We start from the raw sequence: 24725 nt of genomic DNA, 5'->3' as shown, positions 1-24725 counted from the left end.
CCCTATACGCCGACGAGGACTGAGCGAGAAGCTTTTGCGTCGCTATTTCGTACCGTACAAGATCATCCGACGTATTGGCGCTCTGGACTATGAGGTCGTGCCACACGGCATTTCGCATTCACAGCGGCGCCGCGCACGATCTGAAGTGGTCCACGTGGTGCGCCTTAAACCCTTTTACGGACGCTGACGAACTTCGTCATTTTTTGTTCTTTTCTTTGCTACGAGTGCTTTTGTTTATTAACTTCGTTTGTTTGCAGCATTGGGTCGATGCTTTTTAAGAGGGGGGTATTGACACGTGTACTTATCTTTATCGGGCGACCACGTTTCGCCGCTTAACAACTGTAATCGCACAGCGACGGAAGCGCCTGCATGTATCCGACGTTTCTGGAAAGTTATCGATGCTTCTACCCGGCTGTCTGTTGTCGCCGAACCTTGTGTTATCTGATTTCATCGCGTAACGCGAATGGTGTAGAACTTTGTGGAAGGCACGCGGGTCCAATCGATTAGTCTGGAACATTCGACGACTGCTCTATAAAAGCCGACGCGCTTGACCCGCTGATCAGATTTCCGACGATCGCCCACCGTGTTCGCCGCTATCGTTGTGCTAAATGTCTAGCCTGTTTTTGTGGGCATAGGCTCGCCCAATAAAAGCTAGTTTGTATTCCACCGTATTGCTGCTTTCTTCACCGTCACTACCACGTGACAATATGAAGCAAGAGATCCTGGCTTGTTCTTTCTTTACATTATCAAATTACATTAATCATATAATAGCACACCTTACATAATTGAGCACACTAAAAGTCACTTGGCGAGCAAAACATGTACTTGTCCTTTTGAATATCCCAGCTTAATGTTTTAGTATGTGCACTTTGGACGTGATTCTTCAGAAGCACTACATCTGCTTCAAGTATATGAGGTATAATTACTTTTGCTTAAAAATAATCCTAATCTTCCTTGATAGCTGTCCTTTTTTTACTAGACAATATAAGCATGGTGCTTAATTCCAAGATAAATATGCCTGTTGTAACTGTATGCATCAGTGTTTGACTATTCGTTACCTACTATTCCTATTAGAAAAATGTATTTGCCAACCTCCAATTATTTGCATTGAAGTAGTGAAGAGTTTGACGGCAGCCTGTCTGGTTTGGTCAAAAGAGGCACGGTAAGTAGTTTAAAATTAGATGCCAACCATAAAAATGAAAAATAAGAACTGGTTCAACTGGAGCTTTGTTCACAATCTTTGTGGACAAGGCTTTCAAGTGGGAGCCGAAACATCTCTCTTTTATGCCCGATCTTCATTTGCTGATTATTATTATTTGAATTCATCTAGCCTAAAGAGGTGGCAATTTATTTCGAATACTACTCTTTGCATTTTGTTTCCATTGCTGAGTATTTTTTTTAAGGTAACTTCATGCACCACACAAGTAAAACTCAAACATTTTCATTCTTTCAAGGATGTCACAACTAGTGGAAGGTATTCTGCACTAACATAATTATTTTGAGATTTCCAGTAATTATGTAGTCCTCATAAAAAGTATCTAAATAATTTTGGCCTAAGCGGTTATACATTAACCATGTAGGCTTCATCAACTTCTGATATCACTTGGTCTTGGCAAACTTGTGAGCTGACAAGTTTGAGCATGCAGTCACTTCCCTCCATATTTGTTTCGATGAAGGCTCGCCCTTTGGTGCTACTCTGGATCCACCCCCGTTTCCTGTGATTACCACTACGGGCTTCAAGGCACACACCCTCAGGAAAACTTTTCATGCACAAACCTGGTTCTTTCACACTTTTACTAAGACAGACATTGAAAGCAAGGATGGCATGGCAGGCATGTTGGTTACAGAAGTACTTTATTAAATAGCTTTGTAAGTATTCATCTAGTGGACATGTCCATATCCTCTTCTGCTGAAGTGCAAATTAGCTGGGGGAGCATGTCTCCTTCTCATGCATACGCCAGCCCAGCCAATCAGAACTTCAGGAGCGGATGAAATGGACATTTCCACTAGGTGGACACAGAATACATCCCCTGTTCTCTATCCTATCTTTCCACCCTTTTCCATGTATTTTACTCAGCAAACTACTGGTTCAGCATGTTGGTCACCTTAATCAATCTTCTAGTAGCTCAGCATTTAAAAGGTATACAATATAAATAAGGCACTGTAAACCCAAGCAGTTAGGCTGGCGATTGCTGCTGTTATGCACCATACAGGCTGAAGCAATGGCTTCACCGCAGCTTTCTAAGTTAACTTTACTGAGCTTTGAATTTAGAGAAAACAGAATATAAAAACAGACTAGCATTTTTTTTGTGTGCTTCACCACTCGGCTTTTTTGTGTTACTAAAATAAGTATATTGAACCTAAATGAAGTAAAAAGACAAGGAAATTGTGTCACTAATTTCATTTCACTGTCTTTTGAAAGTATAGCAAGATTTTTTAATTGCATTACGAGTTGTTACTTATGTTTCGATCTTAATGTTCATTTCTCATGCTCCAAATAGGGCTACAACTGTTCCCTCATCCACAGCTATCAAGGCCTTATGGCAACTTTGGAAGCTGTCTGAACTGAGTAAATGCTATGCATTGCATAATTTCTTAATACATTTTCATGGCTGCCTTTAACCTCTATAGTTCCTCATTAAAGCCAGCATCTCTCTTGTGGCCACCTTTAAAGACCTTGTAATAATGTATGCCTAACAAGAAAGATGGCTGCTTTGTAGTGCTAGTATGCTCTAAGTAAATCGTTTTATGCAAAAATTGCTGACATAATTGTCTAACAAATACTGCATCATGTTTGCTATTTTGCCTTCTGTTTCAATTTCACTGCATCTATACATTTTACCAGTGCATTAGTAGGGTTCAAGGCTGTTCTTTAAAATGCTCATGAGCACTCATCATGATCAGTTCCCCATATAAGTGGTTTTGCTGAGGAGAATACAGGAATATGAGCAAAATTGACATGGAACCAACATATAGATAACGTCTGCATGACTGCCTATCAAAAGTTATATTTTCTTAGAAAAAAAAAAACTGGAACGTGCATCGCGTAATGTAAAACCTATTGCATACACCGCCTTCATTAGGATGATACTAGAATATTCAGCGTTGTTTGGAGTCCCCATGAAGTGACGCTTAAGAGGAAGTTGGAAAGGATACAGAGTCTGGCGGCGCGTTTTATTTGTTCGACATACCGAAGGAAGGAATCGGTCACGCTTATGTTACAGCATTGCAACTTCGATCTTCTTGAGGTACGTAGGGAAATATATAGGCTGAAGGTGCTTTATCAAATAATGCAGGATCAACTTAAGATTGATAAGCTCAAATATCTACATGCTCCAGGCAAAAGATACCCGCGAACTAACCAAGACTACGTCATAAAGCCGGACCATACCAACAGTGATACATATAGATACTCATTTTTCCTGGATGCGATAGAAATGTGGAACCAATTGCCAAACGCTATTGTTAGCCTAAAAGATGTCACCGACTTTGAAAATGCTGCTGAGGCATATTTATGGGAATTTTCGATTTAGTTTTGAAGTGCCAAGTGATATGTGCAACTTGATATTCATTGTACGTATTTTGATAAATGTAAGAAGTGTGCTGAACAGCATTCAAGTGAACATGTTATTAACTGTGAATTGACAAGTGTTAAGCAACTTTACGTACATTGACATTGTCCATATTTGATTTATGTAATTGTATTGTCCTCTCTGTTATGACCCTCTATGAGGGTTGACAGTATTAATAGATAAATAAATGGACAACGACGAATGTGGTTAAGAACACTTTATTTTCAGCACACATGTTTTTTTTTAATGAACTGCTGTTATACTGCTAAAATCTGCACATTTAATAAAAGTACACTGCCCTGCTTCATCACTCCATGCTAAGTGCAAGAATCCTGTACCAGGAAGTCAAACCAAGACGTGGGATGTTCAGTCTGTGAAAATAAAAACGAGTTTGAAACATTAACGTGCAAAAACTAAAGCACACGCAAGAAAATAAACGCAGCACAGGAACATATCCAATGAATCAGAATTACCTTTGAGAGCTAACATATAGTTTCTATGGCACAGTGAAGAAACCTGATTCCTCCGTCTTTTTTTGCGCGCGAGAAAATATGAAAGTGCATGCGTTCTCCCCATATTGTGTATCTGTCACCTTTTCACACACAACAAAGATGTTGTCTCAATGTGCCCAACTGTTTTTGCATATCCATTTCTCTGCTCTCATAGCATGATACCTACAGTTAAAGGCTGTAGCAATGCTTAGCTTGAATGAACCAGCACAAGCTACATGCACTGTGCTGTTGAACATGGCATTGTAAGTTAGATTCATGCACAGCACATTCATGTGCCATAAACATTTGATTGTGATTGTAGGCGAGATAAATAAAAAGAAGGTATGTAAATAAGAATATTCCCTAATAAGCTGTGCAGAAGTGCTCTCCCGTTTGGACAGAAGCCGAGCACAGCTGCAGTGAACAAGAAGCCAACTTATACAGTATTTAAAATCTAGGTTCTAAATGTGCTACAGATATTTCTGAATTCATGGTCGAAAATCTAGGTGTTAAAGGTGACAAACGTTTAAACAGGTCTCTATTCGGACTGGTAATGCTATGTGTCACCTAGTTTGATAAAATATGCCTGTCACGCACAAGTTAACGCCTGGTACGCTTGCTTCAGCGGGCGGAAGGAACACACGAACGCAAGATGCAATACACACGTAACATTCATTCAATAGGCTATTTTAGTAACAGGGACACACGGTAAGATTCAACACTTATCACACACGGAATGCGTCCACCCTTGCTCAGCTTTCCGCTCACACTACCGCGTTTACAAACGTCTGTGCGGCGATCGTCTATTCGCTGTAGTAGTGGCGCTTACAGTACCGGTTCTGTTCGACGCGGGTATCGGCGTCCCCCGGTCTGTGGTCCGTCGATGCGATCTGGTCGTCGTCAGTCGTTGTTAGTGTCCGGCGTCCCCGATGCCCCGGCCGACGTGACGAAGGCACGGTCGCTGAGGAGCTGTCGCGCTCCGGCAGAGCGCGGCTCGTGCCGGCTGGCGCTCCCGGTGCGCGCCGGCCCAGCGTAGTTCTCCGGACGGGACGGTGACTGGCTGTAGCCAGCCTCCGCTCGTCCACGTTCAGCGGCACAAACGCTGACGTGTCCTGGCGGGTAGGTCCGGGCCAGCGGTAGTTCCGGGGACGTCGGACATCTGCTCGCCGAGCCTGGTACTCGGGCGGGACGTCGATGTGTCGCCGAGGAACTGGGGCAGGACCCAGAGAGGCGATCTCCGGCCGTCTTCTCCTGGAACGCTGCGCCCTGGCCACCACGTCCTTCCCTGCGCGCGCCCCTTCTCCAAGATGGCGGCTCCACGCGCCCGCTCCACTCCTTCTTCCTCGTCCTCTTTCTTCGTTTACGCTTGTCACTCCTGACAATGCCATATCACTGGTCTCCCAAGCTACGGCTGCTGTCCAGTTGCAAGTGCAAATCACTCAATTATGTCTAGGGCACGTTTGAGCAAAAGGCAGCCAAGATTACTGTGCCATTGAGATCTATTTCCTGACATCTGATTCTTCTCAGAAAGCTACCTCTCAAAAAAACGTTTGTGTGTGCGCTGCCCAAGAATGGAAACCATTTCTGTTGTATGCGCTAGCAGTGGCCGAACTTCACGCGTGCCGAGAAATTGAATATGTGCACGATGCATTGAACATGACCGGAGTTCATTCCCGCTTCACCACTGCACCGACCGATCGACTTACTGGGCGATACACGCCCGCGTCTTGGTCGCGCCGGCATTGCTGAAGCAGGAATGATTACTACTACTTTCAACTTCCGTCTCTTGAGCACTGTTAAAAAATGACCAAGCTGTCTACATTGCTGCCTCTATTCCATATTGTAGGGGACGTACTAATTAAAGTTGTGTGCGCATGTCGTGCTTGTGCTACGCAGCGGTTTATTTTGTTTATTTCCGCACAGTGTCGATGGAAGTCCGTTGTCGCCATCAGAGACAACACGGATTTGTAGCAAACATATTGTGAGAAACTGCAAGAAATGACTTTAGCTCGTATGTGCCGTATGTATGTGCCGCATCGTATGTGCTGACGATTTTTCCGGCGGCACATACGATGTCGTTTCCAATTACCTGCTCAGCGTCACTTACATGGTTAAGCAGACGCTGCCCATTCGCCGCATTAAAGCCATAAAAATAATCGTCAAGCGTACCGATCTTGTTCAATACAAATAAAAGCGTTTACAGTCTGTTTCACACTTAGGGGAAAACTCGGAACGTATTGCATCGCGATGCGGCAAGCAATGGAATCGTGCGGCGGCAGCAGCGCGAGCAGGCGCAGACGCTCGAGGGGCGGAGTCGTGACCTGCGTCGTCTGCTACGGCGGCGCGCGCTGGCCGCATTGTCGGGAAGCGTGTTACTGTCAGGGGCAGTGCACCGATTTCATCGGTACTGCGGGAACTGAGCTGATATTCTTTACTAAACGTTGTGCGTCGCCAAACTCTGAGCCTTCATTGGCGATAATGGAGTTCCACAAACTTCTTTTGACAGCATGCTTCGTTTGTTCTTTCGAAAGACAGGGGTACTGAGCGCGTGCACGTATATTTCTTCCCTGTGTGTGCTACCGTAATAAGCAGCGACAACACGCACCAAGGTGTGCGCGTAACGTGCTCAGTCTTTGTTTGACTCGAAAGCAAGACAAAGCACTCAACAATGATAACTATGTGGGTCAACACGATGAAACAAACGGATACGATTAAAGGAATGTTTTAGGTTAAGACAATGAGCTGGAAGTGATTTTTCTCGACAATCATTCACTACACCAGACAGACCCTGCCCGCCGGCGGGGAATTGGACACGTCAGGCTCGGAACTTCAGTTAGTATCTCGTCATGTATCTCGACAGCGCTCATCCTGGAAGGCAGGGAAGTGTAGAATGACTTGATCAGGGATGTGTTCATTCGCAGCACGTCTCAGTCGCTGACGATGGTGGTTCGAAGCCTATCCTCGCGCGACTGATAGAGGAGATGGTGCGGCAGCGATACTTCCAACGAGCCCCAGACATTTTAAATGATGTTGGCGCCCAGGCATTGAGGCGGCCACTCCAAGAGAGTGACTGCGCGCTCTTCCAGTAGTTCTTGCACAACACAAGCAGTGTGGATCGGCGACCTATCGCGTTACAATATATAGTCGCCTTCCAGAAACGGGCCGTCAAGAATGTATGGAATCAGCACATTGTCTATGACTGCCCTACATCGATGAACTTACCTTCGAGGCGTATCAGTGGGCGTGGCACAACGCTTAGTAAAGAATACCGGCTCATTTCACGCAGTAAAGATGAGATCGGCGCCCTGCAGCTGACAGTAGAACGTTTCCCGACGATGCGGCCACCGCGCGCCACCGTAGCAGACGACGCCGTTCAAGATCCCTCCCCTCGAGCACCTGCGGGAGCTGCTGCCGCCGCCGGACTCAAGTGCTCACCGCATCGCGATGCAATGCGCTCCGAGTTTTCCCCTAAATGTGAAACGGACTGTACATCGCCCTTCGAATGAAATGTACACGCGCGCACACGCAGGCACACACCGCGTGCGGCACGAAACGTGCCCAAACACGCGCAGTGCAAGAGGCAATGGGCGTCTTGCGCTGGAGTTTGAGGTATAGTAGTAGCGCCTGGTGGCGGCGCGGGAAACATCTGGGTCGTACCAGCTTGGGTCGTATTGAGCCCTGGCTGTGGCGAAGCACGTTTCTAGGCCGAGTTTTGCGTCGATTCGCACTTTATTATGCCCTGTTGCGAGTGCGAAAACGCTCGTCACTTCTCACAGACCACGCCGACCACGCTGCGAGCTCGCCGCAGCCTATAGTTTAACGAAACCGGACTCTCCGTGTGCCGTGGGACGTAATGCTGGGAGCAGAAGGAATCGGTGATGCCGATCCGGAGAGACCTAGCCCAGCCTCGAAAAGGCGTCACCGTCATTACTTCTGCGTCGTGGGCTGCCATGAACAAGAAGGCCTGAACCCCAACATCAGATTCTACCGTTTTCCTTCAAGGCCTCACGAAGTGGAGCGTCGGGCGCTCTGCATAGCTGCAGTTCGTCGCGCTGAGTAAGCGAAACTTCGTGCCATACTGGCTGCTTCGTCTGTCTTGAAGCTTGCTTGATTATCTGCGTTCGAAATTTCGGTTTTTTGCACCTACAGTCCCGACAGCAGACCGACATAGCAGCAGGCATGGCTGGTAATTCACGATTCGAGACCCGGCCACAGCGACAATTAACAATTCGACCGATGCGAAGTGGTGAAGTGTGTGCAAATGAGCACAAATGGTCGGGCTCATTTGATGACAATTCACTACTCCACTACGAGCAGCACAGGTTAAGAGAGTTAAATGCGCTCATCCTTGATATCAAGCCAGCACGTTGAGGCAGCGCAGCAAGGCAGTATTGATTGCAGCACATCGATGTTCGAGCGCTGTCATTAAAAGCTACATCAAGCGAGCAGCGCACAAGCTCGCGCTACAGCGCGATTCGCACGTACGTGCGAGCTCATATCCATTGCATCAGTTTAGCGGCATGCAGTCAACAAAGATTGCAGGAGGCCCGCCGTTTGGCGGCATGTCGAAAGACCGCTGCCGTCGCGGCGCGTACGATCGTGCGCTCGAGCAGTTCGTACATCGCGGCGCGTACCGTCGTGTGCTCGAGCAGTTCTGTACACATGATGTCTGCTTATCGCTGCTGTGGATTCATTTATAGCACGCATTTCCTCGCGTTTGTGCGCCTGAATCTAGCAGCTAGCGTGCAAACCTTACCTGTAGTTCCACTTCGTACGCGACTCGCTTCACTTGCGATTGACACCGTGCTAAAACTTCGCCGCCTAATTCTTGAACGGCGTACACGTTCGGCGCGTGGTGCGCCGTGGGCTATGCGTTGGCATGCACGCAGTCTTGCCCATACTTATATTATACCAGCATGTGCCGGGGCATAAAAAAAATTACACTTCCAACATGACAGATGTTTAGTCTCGCTTTATTAACTTCGTTTCCGAAAACAGATTTTTCTTACAACGTGGTGTGATACACGCTCAAGAAATGAGCAAAAGTGAAAGGTGCATGACATATACAAGAGTACTAAAGACAAAAGTTCAGATGGTGAAATACCAAAGGAAAGCGCTAGAAAACGCGAAGGCTGTTTCATGTACACACCCATAAAAAAAAACCAAGGTTTTTATATAACGTCCTCAAGACCGAAATGTAGACGAGCTCCTGATATATGCACTAAGATATTGCACAAAATTGGACGACGTGTATGACATAGTCATGACAACTATAAAAAGGGAAAACTCACTGGTAATGGCAAAAACAATGACACGCAAAATACCTGAAAAATAGAATAAAATGCTAGCATTGTTTGATTGAGAGCCATACCAAAAGACAGCTTACTCATAAATCTGCACGAAAGTATATGAAATGCGTGACATGTTCATTACTGCTGAACAAATTGAAAAAAAAACATGGTAGAAAAAAAATAACATTGTACTAAAAACTGAAACACACATTATCACATTATTTTGCACTTGGCCACAGCTTGAGTAACGGGGGCAAGGGGAACAGAAGTTAGTCGGCTTTTGCAGCAGCACATAGAAAACATTCGCAGAAAGAAAGGCTTATTCCTCAATCAAAGACCAGGTAAAATAAGCCAACAACACAACTTTTCTTTCGACCCGAATGCAATGCTTAGCAATAAAATTACGTCACTTAAGGCACTAAGTCGTACCTACTGGGCTCTCCTTTGTATAATAAACACGAACTGCAAAAATCTGCATGTAGGACACTTGCAATGCTCATGCTTTCCAGAAAAAAAAAGCGTATCATGCCTACACATGAAGATTTTTCGCGCGGTTTTCCCATCGGGGGTTACTGAGATAGTACACAAACACTAACAGTAATTTTTCAGCTCTTAGTAGGTTTGTAGAACGTGACAAACAGAAAAAGCAGTGAGGGCGGTATGCAAAGCTGGGCAAGTTACTGAAGTTGCAGAATGAGACTTGGCACAGAAAAACACAAGTCACCGACCAGGTGACAATGAGGAGGAACATCTATTTGTCAGCTTTCTCTACCGGGAAGAGGCAAGTGTAGCACAATCAAGGCGCAACGACGTCCGGAGCCTCATGGAGCACAGAAATGGAGGGGGCTGTGTTCGTGTACTACATGCGCCTTCTGACGTCCTCGGGTCTGAGCGCTCACCTGTTGTGTTTAGGCACCAGGAACAACCCTGCAGGGCTTGTTTTGAGGTATTTGTGCACCCCTGCACGATGCACGAGCGGTACGAGTCGTGAAACGGGTGAAACATCGCGGAGCACAAGCACACAGCTACCGAGGACCACGAAACTGACGAAACTAGCCACGCCGGTCAACGCACAGCAGCGCACGCTTCGCGATAACAGCAGATAACGAAACATGAAACGTCATGCAGCGGGCTGAGCTGGCTTCGGGCCGGCGGGGCCGCACGGCGTGCGCGTGGAGACAGTCGAAGTAAGTCGAAGGTGAGGGAGTTGCGAGGGTAGTAACGAGGGAGAGCGATTGGAGAGGAGTTGGGGAGGGGGAAGGACTCGGCCACCTGGATCGGCGCGCGTGCGCGCGACGATCTACGAGGCCATGCAAGGGAAACGGAATTTTGCGTTCGCCCATTACAGAGATGGCGCCAATTTCCTGTGCCACCTAGTGTTCCTGTATATGATCCCGCAGGGAGCAGAGTTGCGATGATTATTCAAAAGAATAGCGCAAAGTAGCAGGGACAAAGACAGAGAAGACGACAGGACGAGCGCTAAACATCAACTGGTTTTTTACTGGAAGCGAAGGTACATATGTATATGTACCTTCGCTCCCAGTAAAAAACCAGTTGATGTTTAGCGCTCGTTCTGTCGTATATGTACCTTCGCTCCCAGTAAAAAACCAGTTGATGTTTAGCGCTCGTCCTGTCGTCTTCTCTGTCTTTGTCCCTGCTACTTTGCGCTATTCTTTTGAATAATCATGACACACCAACTAGCCCAGCTTTCTGCTTTGATAGCAGAGTTGCGCATAGGTCCGCCGTCGTGCTCCAGCTCTGCAGCGAAGCCACTCCTCGCGCGCGCAGGAGCCAAATGCCGCGCGGTGTTCCGCCTTTTTTTCTAGTGGTCGCGAGCTACAAGCGCCAATTGTTCGCAGGCGCTTAGCAAAGGGTACTTCTTAATACAGGCTACGCTCGAACGAGTCATTCGTGCAGCCGGAGGGGGTGGGCTTCCAACCAACCGAAACTTTGTATGTACCTATGTAAACACGCATATACAAAAACACATACGAACGTACCAATAGGGGGTAGGACCGCCTTCGATTCCCCAAAATAAAATACTCCCGTGGCTGGAACAGCTCCAAAGTTCGCTCGCAAACGCGCAGTACGTTGCCACAAAAAGCGGTGCAATGATTTTCAGCATGCATATGAAGTTGTCTTATCATGATCAGAAGGCAAGAAATGTTTTAAAGAGTGTTCAAAGAAAACTTCACACACGTAAGATGGACACTTAGCGCATTATGGCTGCCGAAACCAGCCGATTAATGACCGTCGCCAAGAGAGCTATCGTGCCTGCAGTTATGTCAGTGACCGTGTCAGTGTCAGTGTTAGTGATTTATTACTAACCATCGTTCACAACAGCTACACGTTTTCGATACATGCGGTGCAGACACCGATTTAAGCGCATTTCAAATGTTCACATGCGCACATTTTAAGCAAAGCTTACTTTTACGATTCATTCATACCGCAGACTAATCAGCTATTTAGTAGCAGCAAATCTGCAAGTAGAAAAAGATTCAAGATGCAAGAGCTTCTAGATCAAATTTATTTCATACAAGGGAATGCATGAACGGTTGCTGGCAACAGGCCAAGTGTGCTGGTTCTTGGAACCTTGGGCGCAGAATTTAAAGAAACTGGAAAGGCAACAAGCTATTAAGAGTAACAACAGGTTATTTTTATTGCACTAATCACATCCAGATGGCAAACTTGCAGAGTAATTATTCACACAGTGCAGACTGTAATATGACAACACATTTTTCTTGATCTCTCACCACTCAGAGAAGAGGCAGTAGTTGAAGACACTGTATCAAGTCAATGAAATCACTGAAGCAGGCTTTGGCCAAAAAGCCAGGTTACAAAGCTTTGTGACCTATCGCATCAGAGGCAAGGAAATTTTACGTCATTCAACAGTGCATTCACTTCACTCTCGCCCACAGGAAACAGCATTCACCAAAGCACAACGTAGATTTCCCGCATGTTTAATTGAACGACAAGTTTTGTTCCACTGGCCCCGCGTAGAGCGCTTTACCGCCTTCCGTGCGGTTTGTGCAGTGTGGTGCGCTGCACCCCGTCATACTGGAATTCAATTGCCAGTACGATGTGTTTCGTATCACTTCACCAAGGTCCTTGACTTCACATCGTCGAATACCGTACCTGAAACCCGCAGCTGCTCCTCTGAACGCACGATCGACGCTCTTCTGATTGCAATGGCGATGGCACTGACGGAAACGCCGAGTTCGCATGAGTCGGCGATGCGCCCGTAAAGTTGGCTTCGCAGCGGCGCGGATCATTTGACGTCATTTTTCGCGCTCGACCAATAGCGGTGCGAGCGGCGCCGGAAAAGTTATGCGCAACTCTGCTCCCTGCGGGAGCATATACGGGAACACTAGTGCCACCGAAACCGGGGAGTGTCCCCCCCCCCTGACCGGGGCACAGTAGACAAAAGGTGCCCGAAATGTCTACGTTCACCCATGACGTCACATCCGCTATAACCCATTATGTCACATCCGCTCATTTCTATGGCGGCCGTCTTACGGAGCCGGCCGCGCTGCAAAGCGGTCCGTATTCCGTGCCCACTTAGAGCGTGAGTAATTCATCTTTCCATGCTATATGCGTGTAATAAAGGATTGGGGCTGTGAGCAGTTTGATGCGTTACCATTAGATACCTTGTGCGCATATTTTGCCTCCTGGCCGCGTCAAATTGCGGCCGGCATGTGGAATGGGCCGTGGCATCTTATATGGAGCTGCTCATGTGAGTGGTATTGCCTCCGTAAGGATCGTCAGTGCGTGCACAGAACCATTCAGTAGTCTGGTTCAGGGGAGGATGCGCGAAAGAACGAGGACGTAAGAAAACACTGGCATGACGAGCTGTTCCATCAGATCGCGTTACATCGCGCTTTTTTCTAAGACCATCTCGCTCGAGCGAGAGGATCTTAGAACAGCATTACTACTGCTTTTTTACAGCTTTGCTGCGGCTCATTTAATCATCACCTGGATTCTTTTAATAATACAAATGACATCGCTGCGCGGAAGAGCGTCTCTTGAAGTTTCCAAACAAGAGCCAATGCCGCCGTGCCTGCTGCATACACGCTTGCCTTTCCTAACGCAGTTAAGACGCGGCACTAGCTCTGCTACTACGTGATACAGGGTCACTGTGATAAGAAAATTAAAAAGAACAAACGAAATTAATGCAGAAAATGTCAAACGTTGTCAAGCGTGATAAACGGACCTGCCTCGCTAGCCGAGTTGAAGAAATCGGCGTCCTGAAGTCAGCTTCGCCGCAGTAGACCAGTGTTACGCGGTGAAGCATGTCAGAACTGAAGAGTTACCGCTTTCACCGACATAAATAATATGTGTTCCTTAATGGTGTACGCGTGCACCTGCCGTCTCCTGTTACATTACGCGCGCCGAGGCGCCTAAGTGTACTGGCCGGCCTTCAGCGCTACTTCGGACGTGGCTGTGATGCTTTGAACCGTTGGTTTGTCGACCTCGTAAGCCAGTTAATGTTTACACGGCCATTTTTTTCTGAGCTGTTGATTTCTTCCATAATAGCTACGTAATTTCGTGGTTTCCTGTTCAACTGCTTTGGTCATATGCGAGTCAAGGTGTTCTCTTTAGCCGAGCGCAGTTTTCGAAAGCGAAACGACGCTTTTGCATCAGCATATAGTCCCATCGCCCATTTACAACACAGTCAATCAATGTAATTTTGTATGTCACTGGGAAACCGCCGAACGCAGGGAACTCACTCGCATGCGGGGAACTGCATAACTAGCCACGGGGAAGCTGCTTTGCATCAAAGGGCAGGTACCCTTGCTATGATTCACCGCAACATATTTTGTATGTCTAACCGCTAAACATATTTGTATTGCGGTGAAGCTAACCTTACGGAACCGAATTTCGCAACGCTTTTTAGACTCCTGCATCTCTACCAGCCACTACCAAACGCTTGTCGGTACGTCTCTTGGCAAAGGTCCAGGTAAATCTCCCCTGTTGGGAGTTGGGGGGACTCACGTATATGAAAACTGCCAAGGAAAGCAGTTGCCCTGATGAAGGCACGCTCCCCTGTCGAAACATTTGCACCAGCCTTTTCGACCACCGTTATCACCGCAACATATTTGTGTGTTGCGGTGAAGCATCACAATATTGGGAAAGATTTACGTGAATCTGGAATGTATGGTTTCTGTCAGCGACCAACCTAATGTTCTACTCTCATCAAAGCAGATTTTCGTGGCAGGATGCATGATGTCTTGAGAACTTTTGTTGGCTAAAGCCATACATGCCAGGTTAGCTCTTGTCGAAATAATACGCTTTACCGCAATACACAAGAGGCCTCGCTGCAGGACACGCCCGCCGTAGTTAGCCCAAAACCTTATGTGATGGTTCACTGCAAAACGCCTCCTGTATTGCGGTGAATCGTAATAAAGCACATTTGTCAGTTTAGAATGTAAAGACCCTTGCCCTTCGCTTTTGTAATAATATGACTCAGTTTAATGAGAACATGTATTCACAGCTAAAAACATCCACATTGAAATGGAGATATGAACACTGATGGCAGCCTGTGTGATGTTTTATCCCTTTACTTTTTTGTGTACCTGTCACGCTGCCATTATTAAATTTTCCTGTACTTTGTTAGGTGCTGACGTACATAACATCACATCACAAAGAGCCACTGTGTAATTAGTGTTCAAGGACCAGTGTGATGGCTTTACTCATGAAAGGTTTGGGTTATGTTGTTGTGAAGCTTTCTGAGAAGAAATCAGATATAAGGAAATAGATCTCAATGGCACAGTAATCTTGGCTGCCTTTTGCTCAAACGTGCCCTAGACATAATTGAGTGATTTGCACTTGCAACTGGACAGCAGCCGTAGCTTAATTGGGAGACCAGTGATATGGCATACTTTATCAAACTAGGTGACACATAGCATTACCAGTCCGAATAGAGACCTGTTTAAATGTTTGTCACCTTTAACACCTAGATTTTCGACCATGAATTCAAAAAAATCTGTAGCACATTTAGAACCTAGATTTTAAATGCTGTATAAGTTGGCTTCCTGTTCACTGCAGCTGTGCTCGGCTTCTGTCCAAACGGGAGAGCACTTCTGCACAGCTTATTAGGGAATATTCTTATTTACATACCTTCTTTTTATTTATCTTGCCTACAATCACAATCAAATGTTTATAGCACATGAATGTGCTGTGCATGAATCTAACTTACAATGCCATGTTCAACAGCACAGTGCATGTAGCTTCTGTTGGTTCATTCAAGCTAAGCATTGCTACAGCCTTTAACTGTAGGTATCATGGTATGAGAGCAGAGAAATGGATATGCAAAGACAGTTGGGCACATTGAGACAACATCTTTGTTGTGTGTGAAAAAGTGACAGATACACAATATGGGGAGAACGCATGCACTTTCATATTTTCTCGTGCACAAAAAAAGCCGGAGGAATAAGGTTTCTTCACTGTGCCATAGAAACTATATGTTTGCTCTCAAAGGTAATTCTGATTCATTGGATATATTCCTGTGCTGTGTTTATTTTCTTGAGTGTGCTTTAGTTTTTGCACGTTAATGTTTCAAGAAGAAGAAGAAGAAACTTTAGTAAAAAATAGTCCGGCAGTTCTTGATGTGGTGGCCTCAGGTGACGGCTCGAAGTTCTTGGACTCGAGCGGCATCTTTGGCTTGCCGGACGGCCCAGAGCTGGTCTGCCAGCTCTGAACTTCTGATAGCCGCCTCCCAGCGGCGGCGACGCCTACGGAGAAGGTCCCCCGCGGCCCCCGCATCCGGGGCGGCGTCGGGAACAGCCGCGATTCTGGACGCGTCGCCAACGGAGCTGCTTTGATTGCCGTTATTGCCGGCACACTCCCAGAGCATGTGTCGCAGCGTTGCTCTGTGTCCGCATGTTTTACACGCGTCTGTTGGGTACAAACTCGGATAGCAGTGGTGTAAGATAGCGGGGCTAGGGTAGGTGTGTGTCTGGAGCAAGCGTAATGTTACGGCCTCGTTCCTGTTCAATTTATCGTGCGGTGGCGGGAATGTGCGTCTTTCAAGTCTGTAGTGTTGGGTGAGGTCTCTGAACGTGGTTAGGCGATCGCCCCACGCCCAGTGTGTTTCTTGTTGCTGTGTTTCTATTGTAGTGTCCCGATCCGGCAGATCCGATGCCCCGCTCTCGGGGGCGGAGGCGGCCACATAATCAGCGGCGGCTCGGCGTGTGAGACCTCGAGCCGTGGCGTGGGCCGCCTCGTTTCCCGCGAGCGGAACATCGGTGTGTGCCGGGGTTCAGAGGAGGAAGACCGTAGAATTTTGGGGTTGCGAGGGCGAGTCGCCGTCGTCAGAAATTTGGAGTATGCGGGCCGCTTCCCGCGAGACACGACCACGCGCGAAGCCGCGGATTGCCGCCTGCGAGTCGCTGATCACGATTGCAGCGTTCGGCACCGCAACGAGTGCTAGGGCTATCGCGGCTTCCTCGGCCGCCTCCGTGTGTCCCGTGGTCACCGTGGCGCTCGCGAGGCACCTACCTGAGCGGTCTACAACCGCTATCGCGTGCGCGCTTCTCCCTCCTCCATATCGCGCCGCGTCTACGTACACCGCCTCGTTGCTGTTACCAAACTTCTTCTGAAGGTCTCTTGCTCGTTTGTTGCGCCTCCCGGCGTGGTGCGTCGGGTGCATGTTTTTGGGAAGCGGCGGGATGATCAGGCGGTCGCGAACAGAGGCGGGAACCGCCGTCTTTTCTCCATGCTGAGTGTGGTACGCGATGCTGAGCGACTCGAGGATGCATCGACCTGCCTTGGACCTTGATAATCGTTCGTATTGCGCAATGTCGTGCGCCTCGATTAACTCGTTGAGGGTGTTGTGAACTCCGAGCTCTAGAAACTTGTCGGTGCTCGCGTTGAGTGGAACGCCGACCGCCCTCTTGAAAGCCTTTCGGATCATGCATTCGACTTTGTTTTTTTCGGACCCGATCCACCTCAGGTAGGGGGCAACATACGTTATGCGGCTTATCGCGTACGCCTGCACGAGACGGATCGCGCACTCTTCACGCATACCATTGCGTCTATTCGTGATGCGACGCAAGAGTCGGATCGTGTCATCTACCGAACGACGAAGTATTCGCACCATCTCTCCGTTATGGCCGTTTGCCTGCAGGTGTAACCCTAGGATTCTAATTTTCTCTACGTGCGGTACGGGAGTACCATCTGCCAATGCAATGCGTATTTTGGAATATTCCCGTTCCTCTTCGCGCAGGGTTTTACGACCTCTCCTTGTGGGTTTGTAGAGTAAGAGTTCGGACTTGGTTGCCGAGCACTCGAGGCCCGTTCCACGCAAGTAATTCTGAACCGTATCTACTCCTGCCTGTAGCGTTCGCTCGACGTGACCGTCACATCCTCCTCTGGGAACCCAGAGGGTGATGTCATCCGCGTAGAGACTGTGATGTAATCCTTCTATTACTGTTAATTTCTCGGGTAGACAGAGTAGAACTAAATTAAATAGTAATGGTGATATGACGGACCCTTGCGGCGTGCCGCACGGACCCGTCTCAAATTCCGGTGATTCCTCGTCGCCGACGACGACGCATGCGCGCCTACCCGTGAGGAAATCTCTAACGTAATTATACATTCTTTGGCCTAGTCCTAATGTTCTAATTGTTTTTAAGATCGCTTCGTGCTTAACATTGTCAAACGCCTTTTTAATATCTAAGCCTAGAATTGCCTTAGTGGAGCTGGTAGTGTCGTCAACGATCTGGTGTTTAAGCTGAAGCAATACGTCCTGTGCTGAGAGGTTGCGGCGGAATCCTAGCATGGTGTGCGGGAACGCGTCATGATCTTCGAGAAAGTCGGTCACGCGGGTGAGAACTGCGTGTTCCATGACTTTCCCGACGCAAGACGTAAGCGAAATCGGTCTTAGGTTATCGAGTGTAACTTGCTTGCCAGGTTTAGGAATCATGATAACGCGGGCCCGTTTCCATGCTTTGGGAAGGGAACCCTCTCGCCAGCACTCATTGACGTAGGCCGCGAGTCGGGAGATTGACTCATCGTCTAGGTTTCGGAGAGTCTTGTTGGTAACCCGGTCCGGGCCGGGCGCCGATCGAGTGTTGAGTTCGAACAAGACTAACCGAATTTCCGATTCGCTAAATTCCGCGTCCAGTTTCTCGTTTGTGACGCCGTCGTACTCGGCGTGCTGGATGCTTTCGGCCTTCTTAAAGTAACGGTCACGTATTGCGTCGAGGAAGTTATCGCCTTTATAATCTCTTACGAGTCTACGAGTCTTATGGCCTTGAGCGGCCCGAGTCTCCTCCGGATCTAATAGGTGTCTAAAAAGACGCCAAGCGCTCGCCCCGGTCATCTGCCTCTCGAGGCCGTTGCACGTGTCTTCCCATTGTGCCCTGCATACCTGAAGCGCGTGTTCTTCAATGCCTCTGTCTAACTGTGCTATGCGTTTGCGCAACGCCTTATTATGTCTTTGGCATTTCCATCTCTTTAGGAGGGCTCGCTTTGCTTCCCACATGTGTAGGAACCTGCTGTCAATTATTTCGAGGTTCGCCTCGGGCGGAACGTCGCTCGTTGCTGCTCCTACGTCCCTTCTGAGCGTCTCACTCCACTCGTCTATGTCCGTAATCGGCTCGTCGCCTCGCCCCGCTTCTTTTCGCTTCTTGCGGAACGTGTCCCACTTCACGAGTTTGAGCTGACGACCTTTGCCCTCAGGGTTAGTACCACGACCGCTCGGGCCCGTGCCTATCGTGATCTCGATCAGCGCATGGTCGCTCCCCAAATCTTCCTGGGTATTTTGCCAGTGCGCTGTTGTTACATTTGAAACAAACGCAAGGTCTGGTAACGTATCGGCACTCACGCTGTTCCCTCTGCGTGTAGGATCGGCGGGATTCGCGATCAGTGCAAGCCTTTGGTCTTGCGAGTCTTCCCAAAGGTGTTTGCCCTTGGGTGTTTCTCGGGTGTAGCCCCAGGCTCCGTGGGGCGCGTTAAAGTCGCCCGCAACAAGTAGAGGCTCGCCGCCGGAAGCCGCACGCGCGCCCCGCAGTAGGTCCCCGAATCTGTGCTGCAGCGTGGGTTTACTATACACGTTAAGGACGAAGAGTCCTCGGCCGCTCTTAGGAATTAATTCTACGAACACGTGAGGTATATTTACGCAGGCAAGTTCTCGCTGCGCCACAGTGACATTACGTCGAACGAGCACGGCGGCGACCGGCAACGGGCGCGGCGGGGGAGACGGCCGGCGTGGCACCATCGCCCCCGGCCCAGCGCCACCCGCCACGCGGGGTGTAGCCCGTTTCCTTCTTTGCCTGTTCTCCGTCGCGGTCGCGTCTATGGCTTTGTAGCCAGCTAGTTTAACCGGATGGTTTGTCTCCTGTAAAAGGATCACGTCCGGTTTCGTCTCGCGGCTGCGTATGAATTGCTGGAGATTACCCCGCTTCCTCCTGTAGCCCCGGCAGTTCCACTGCCAGATTGTGTATTGTTGTTTCCCAGTGTTAGTGTGCTTCGTTGCGTGTGTAGCCATGGTGATGCCTGTGTTTAATTTAACCCGTCACCATCGAGGCGACTTGGTTGCTGCTGCGGTTGCAGCTGCGGTTGCGTCTCTACGTCTGTGAGCGTGTTTTGCTGCTGCTGATTGTGTTGTTGCTGTCTAGCGTACGGCTTGCTCATTGTTCTGATTGGTCTGCCTGCAGCTGGCGACAGCCTCGTTTCTATGTCGTCTATGCGCGCCAAGTGCGCGGCGAACATTTGTGTTATTTGTTCAGAGAGGTTAGCTAGCGCGTTATTGAACATTTCGTTCATATGAGCCGTCTGCCTTGTAAAACGTTCCTCGAGGCTCTTCTCGATGTTGTCTACACGTTTCTGTAATTTCTCATAACGGCCGCATCCCTGTTTGCTGTCGGGTCTTGCAGGATCCAGTGCGATCCTTTTCGCGGTAACTGGACGATCATCGCGTTCATACGCCGTCTCCCTCGAGCTGCCCTCGTTGTCCGTGTCCATCCCGGCCGGCTCAGGCCGTGATGGAGTCGGTGATCGCGGCGCCGAGGACGGCGGCATCGTCGTTTGACGTTGCGATGGTTGCTGCGGTTGTGGAGCCTCGCCTTTCAATTTGATATTCTCCTCTCTAAGGAGCGCATTTTCGCGTTTAAGCTCGGCAATTATTGATTCTAATGGCTCTAAACGTTGTTTTAGGACTCGCTCTATCGCTCGCTCGAGCTCCTTCCCACCGCCGCCGCCGACGGTGGGCCCGCCAGAGCGGCCCGCCGAAGCGCCTCCGCCGCCGGGAGAAGCGGCGACAGCCGCCCAGCTCACCTGTTGCCCAGTGCTCCTGTGACCTTGCTGCTGCCACGGCTGCTGCTGCTGACTTTGTTGGTTGATGTGGCCCACAGCTGCGGGGCCCGGACCGCCGCCACCGCGCGTCATCGACGTGCTTCTCGGCCTCTGTGCTCGGTTGCGAGAGCGGGATCGAGATCGGGATTTTCCCGCACCGCCCTTCCCGCCGCGGCTAGTCGAGCGTCCTCTTCGGTTGTCGGTGACTGAATGACGGTCTATCTTTGGAAAATTGAGGTAGTAGCCGGCGTTGCCATTACAGTCGCTGCTGCTGTTGTAACCGCTGCCGTACGTTGTGGCTGCTTCTTCCTCTTCTTGTCTTTTTCGCTCTAGTTGGCGACGCTTGACTATGTATGGGGTCTTGTATCTCGCCTTGCACCTGCGGTCTCCCGTGAAGTGTCCCTTGCCGCACAGTCGACACTGCGGCTCGCATTGATGGTCAGGCGACGGATTGTTGCGTCCGCATCCACGGCAAATCTTGTCGTTGGGATTGGGGCACACGTCGGCGCGGTGTCCCAGCCTTCCGCACTCGTAGCACACGTCAATCTGCTTCCTGTAGAGGGAGCATCTGACGAGCATAGGTCCGTAATATACGTATCTCGGTACGTGGAATCCGTCGAACAAAACGATTATGTTGTCCGTGTTGCTCATGCGTTTCGCGTGCAGCACTCCGGGGTTGCGCTGCGTCACTAGATTAGCGATGACGTCTGCCGGGCTCTCGCTCTTGGAAATGTTCCTAATCAGGCCCTTGGAAGTGTTCTCCGGGGCGGCTTGATAGGTATTCGCCTCAAACTCTCGGTCTCCGATGCAAAGCTTGCTAATGGCTCCGTAGCGTTTGGCTCTGTCTTCAGACGGTGTGCTGAGCACCACCACGTTCTGTTTAATGTTGAGGCAGATGCTATCTTCCCCGGCCGCTTCTCTGCCTACACCCGCCGCGTTACGTAGGCAGCAGTAAATGCGATCCGTCCCGTAATCGCGCACGTTGAAGCCGCCTCGGGGGCGTACGACGATTTTGTAATCGTCCGGCGGTAACTCTGGCATTCGGCTTGCCATGGCAACCTGCTGCACTTGACGGGCGTACTTCCTTTTGTACTGCGCTGTGGTGACTCCCGTAGTCGATGTGGCTACCGTCCGTCGCTGCATGTGCACATGCTGGTTATGCGCCGACTCGGTCGCACCGTCGGCCTGTTTCTTCCTCTTGACATCGCACCACCCCGCTCCCTCGCCTAAATCTTCCGGCCTAATATCTGTTCCTTCTACCTGGACAACTTCCATTTAACGTCAGGAAAGGCCTGGCACTTTGCACGGTAGGCTTGGCACGCCCCGCCGCCGCGGCGGCCGGGAAATAGTGGCCTACGTGGAGATAGGCTTAGCTCGTCCCGCCTGCGTGGCGGGACAAAAGGCGCTGCTTATCGGCCAGAAGATGGGCCCACCTGGCGAAACTTGGTGTCGGGGGAGTCCTGAAGAGTCCGCCGATCGCTGGTAAGAAGAATTACCACGAGAAGCTCGATAATCCGCCAAAAACATAGGAAAATAGAGGAGCCGACACGAAGCACGCCTGCACTCCGTGGTCTTCTTCTTCTTCCTCCTTAATGTTTCAAACTCGTTTTTATTTTCACAGACTGAACATCCCACGTCTTGGTTCGACTTCCTGGTACAGGATACTTGCACTTAGCATGGAGTGATGAAGCAGAGCAGTGTACTTTTATTAAATGTGCAGATTTTAGCAGTAAAACAGCAGTTCATTAAAAAAACATGTGTGCTGAAAATAAAGTGTTCTTACCCACATTCCTCGTTGTCTATTTATTTATTTATTAATACTGTCAACCCTCATAGAGGGTCATAACAGAGAGGACAATACAATTACATAAATCAAATATGGACAATGTCAATGTACGTAAAGTTGCTTAACACTTGTCAATTCACAGTTAATAAGATGTTCACTTGAATGCTGTTCAGCACACTTCTGACATTTATCAAAATACGTACAATGAATATCAAGTCGCTCATATCACTTGGCACTTCAAAACTAAATCGAAAATTCCCATAAATATGCCTCAGCAGCATTTTCAAAGTCGGTGACATCTTTTAGGCTAACAATAGCGTTTGGCAATTGGTTCCACATTTCTATCGCATCCAGGAAAAATGAGTATCGATATGTATCACTGTTGGTATGGTCCGGCTTTATGACGTAGTCGTGGTTAGTTCGCGGGTATCTTTTGCCTGGAGCATGTAGATATTTGAGCTTATCAATCTTAAGTTGATCCTGCATTATTTCATAAAGCACCTTCAGCCTATATTTTTTCCTACGTACCTCAAGAATATCGAAGTTGCAACGCTGTAACATAAGCGTGACTGATACCTTCCTTCGGTATGTCGAACAAATAAAACGCGCCGCCAGACTCTGTATCCTTTCCAACTTCCTCTTAAGCGTCACATGATGGGGACTCCAAACAACGCTGAATATTCTAGTATCATCCTAATGAAGGCGGTGTATGCAATAAGTTTTACATTACGCGATGCACGTTCCAGTTTTTTTTTTCTAAGAAAATATAACTTTTGATAGGCAGTCATGCAGACGTTATCTATATGTTGGTTCCATGTCAATTTCGCTCATATTCCTGTATTCTCTTCAGCAAAACCACTTATATGGGGAACTGATCATGATAAGTGCTCATGAGCATTTTAAAGAACAGCCTTGAACCCTACTCATGCACTGGTAAAATGTATAGATGCAGTGAAATTCAAACAGAAGGCAAAATAGCAAACATGATGCAGTATTTGTCAGACAATTATGTCAGCAATTTTTGCATAATACGATTTACTTAGAGCATACTAGCACTACAAAGCACCCATCTTTCTTGTTAGGCATACATTACTACAAGGTCTTTAAAGGTGGCCACAAGAGAGATGCTGGCTTTAATGAGGAACTATAGAGGTTAAAGGCAGCCATGAAAATGTATTAAGAAATTATGCAATGAATAGCATTTACTCAGTTCAGACAGCTTCCAAAGTTGCCATAAGGCCTTGATAGCTGTGGATGAGGGAACAGTTGTAGCCCTATTTGGAGCATGAGAAATGAACATAGAGATCGAAACATAAGTAACAACTCGTAATGCAATTTAAGATTTTGCTATACCTTTAAAAAGACAGTGAAATGAAATTAGTCACACAATTTCCTTGTCTTTTTACTTCATTTAGGTTCAATATACTTATTTTAGTAACACAAAAAAGCCGAGTGGTGAAGCACATAAAAAAATGCTAGTCTGTTTTTATATTCTGTTTTCTCTAAATTCAAACTTCAGTAAAGTTAACTTAGAAAGCTACAGTGAAGCCATTGCTTCAGCCTGTATGGCGCATAACAGCAGCATTCGCCAGCCTAACTGCTTGGGTTTACAGTGCCTTATTTGCATTGTATACCTTTTAAGTGCTGAGCTACTGGAAGATTGATTAAGGTGACCAACATGCTAAAGCAGTAGCTTACTAAGTAAAATACATGGAGAAGGGTGGAAAGATAGGATAGAGAACAGGGGATGTATTCTGTGTCCACCTAGTGGAAATGTCCATTTCATCCGCTCCTGAAGTTCTGATTGGCAGGGCTGGCGTATGCATGAGAAGGAGACATGCTCCCCCAGCTAATTTGCACTTCAGCAGAAGAGGATATGGACATGTCCACTAGATGAATACTTACAAAGCTATTTAATAAAGCACTTCTGTAACCAACATGCCTGCCATGCCATCCTTGCTTTCAATGTCTGTCTTAGTAAAAGTGTGAAAGAACCAGGTTTGTGCATGAAACGTTTTCCTGAGGGTGTGTGCCTTGAAGCCTGTAGTGGTAATCACAGGAAACGGGGGTGGATCCAGAGTAGCACCAAAGGGCAAGCCTTCATCGAAACAAATATGGAGGGAAGCGACTGCATGCTCAAACTTGTCAGCTCACAAGTTTGCCAAGACCAAGTGATATCAGAAGTTGATGAAGCCTACATGGTTAATGTATAACCGCTTAGGCCAAAATTATTTAGATACTTTTTTATGAGGACTACATATTTACTGGAAATCTCAAAATAATTATGTTA

At 48.1% G+C, this 24725-nt stretch overlaps 1 long non-coding RNA gene across 1 annotated transcript; it reads left to right on the top strand.

The window, feature by feature from the left end:
* The first annotated feature begins 12810 nt into the window (after positions 1-12810).
* LOC140215185 (uncharacterized) lies at positions 12811-22437 on the top strand. Its single transcript, XR_011892125.1, has 2 exons — positions 12811-12919; positions 22271-22437. It is a non-coding gene; the product is annotated as an uncharacterized lncRNA (long non-coding RNA).
* Positions 22438-24725: the final 2288 nt, after the last annotated feature.

This window comes from Dermacentor andersoni, chromosome 1, assembly GCF_023375885.2.
Source record: "Dermacentor andersoni chromosome 1, qqDerAnde1_hic_scaffold, whole genome shotgun sequence".
Taxonomy (NCBI): Eukaryota; Metazoa; Arthropoda; class Arachnida; order Ixodida; family Ixodidae; genus Dermacentor; species Dermacentor andersoni.
This window is presented reverse-complemented; position numbering and strand designations above follow the sequence as displayed.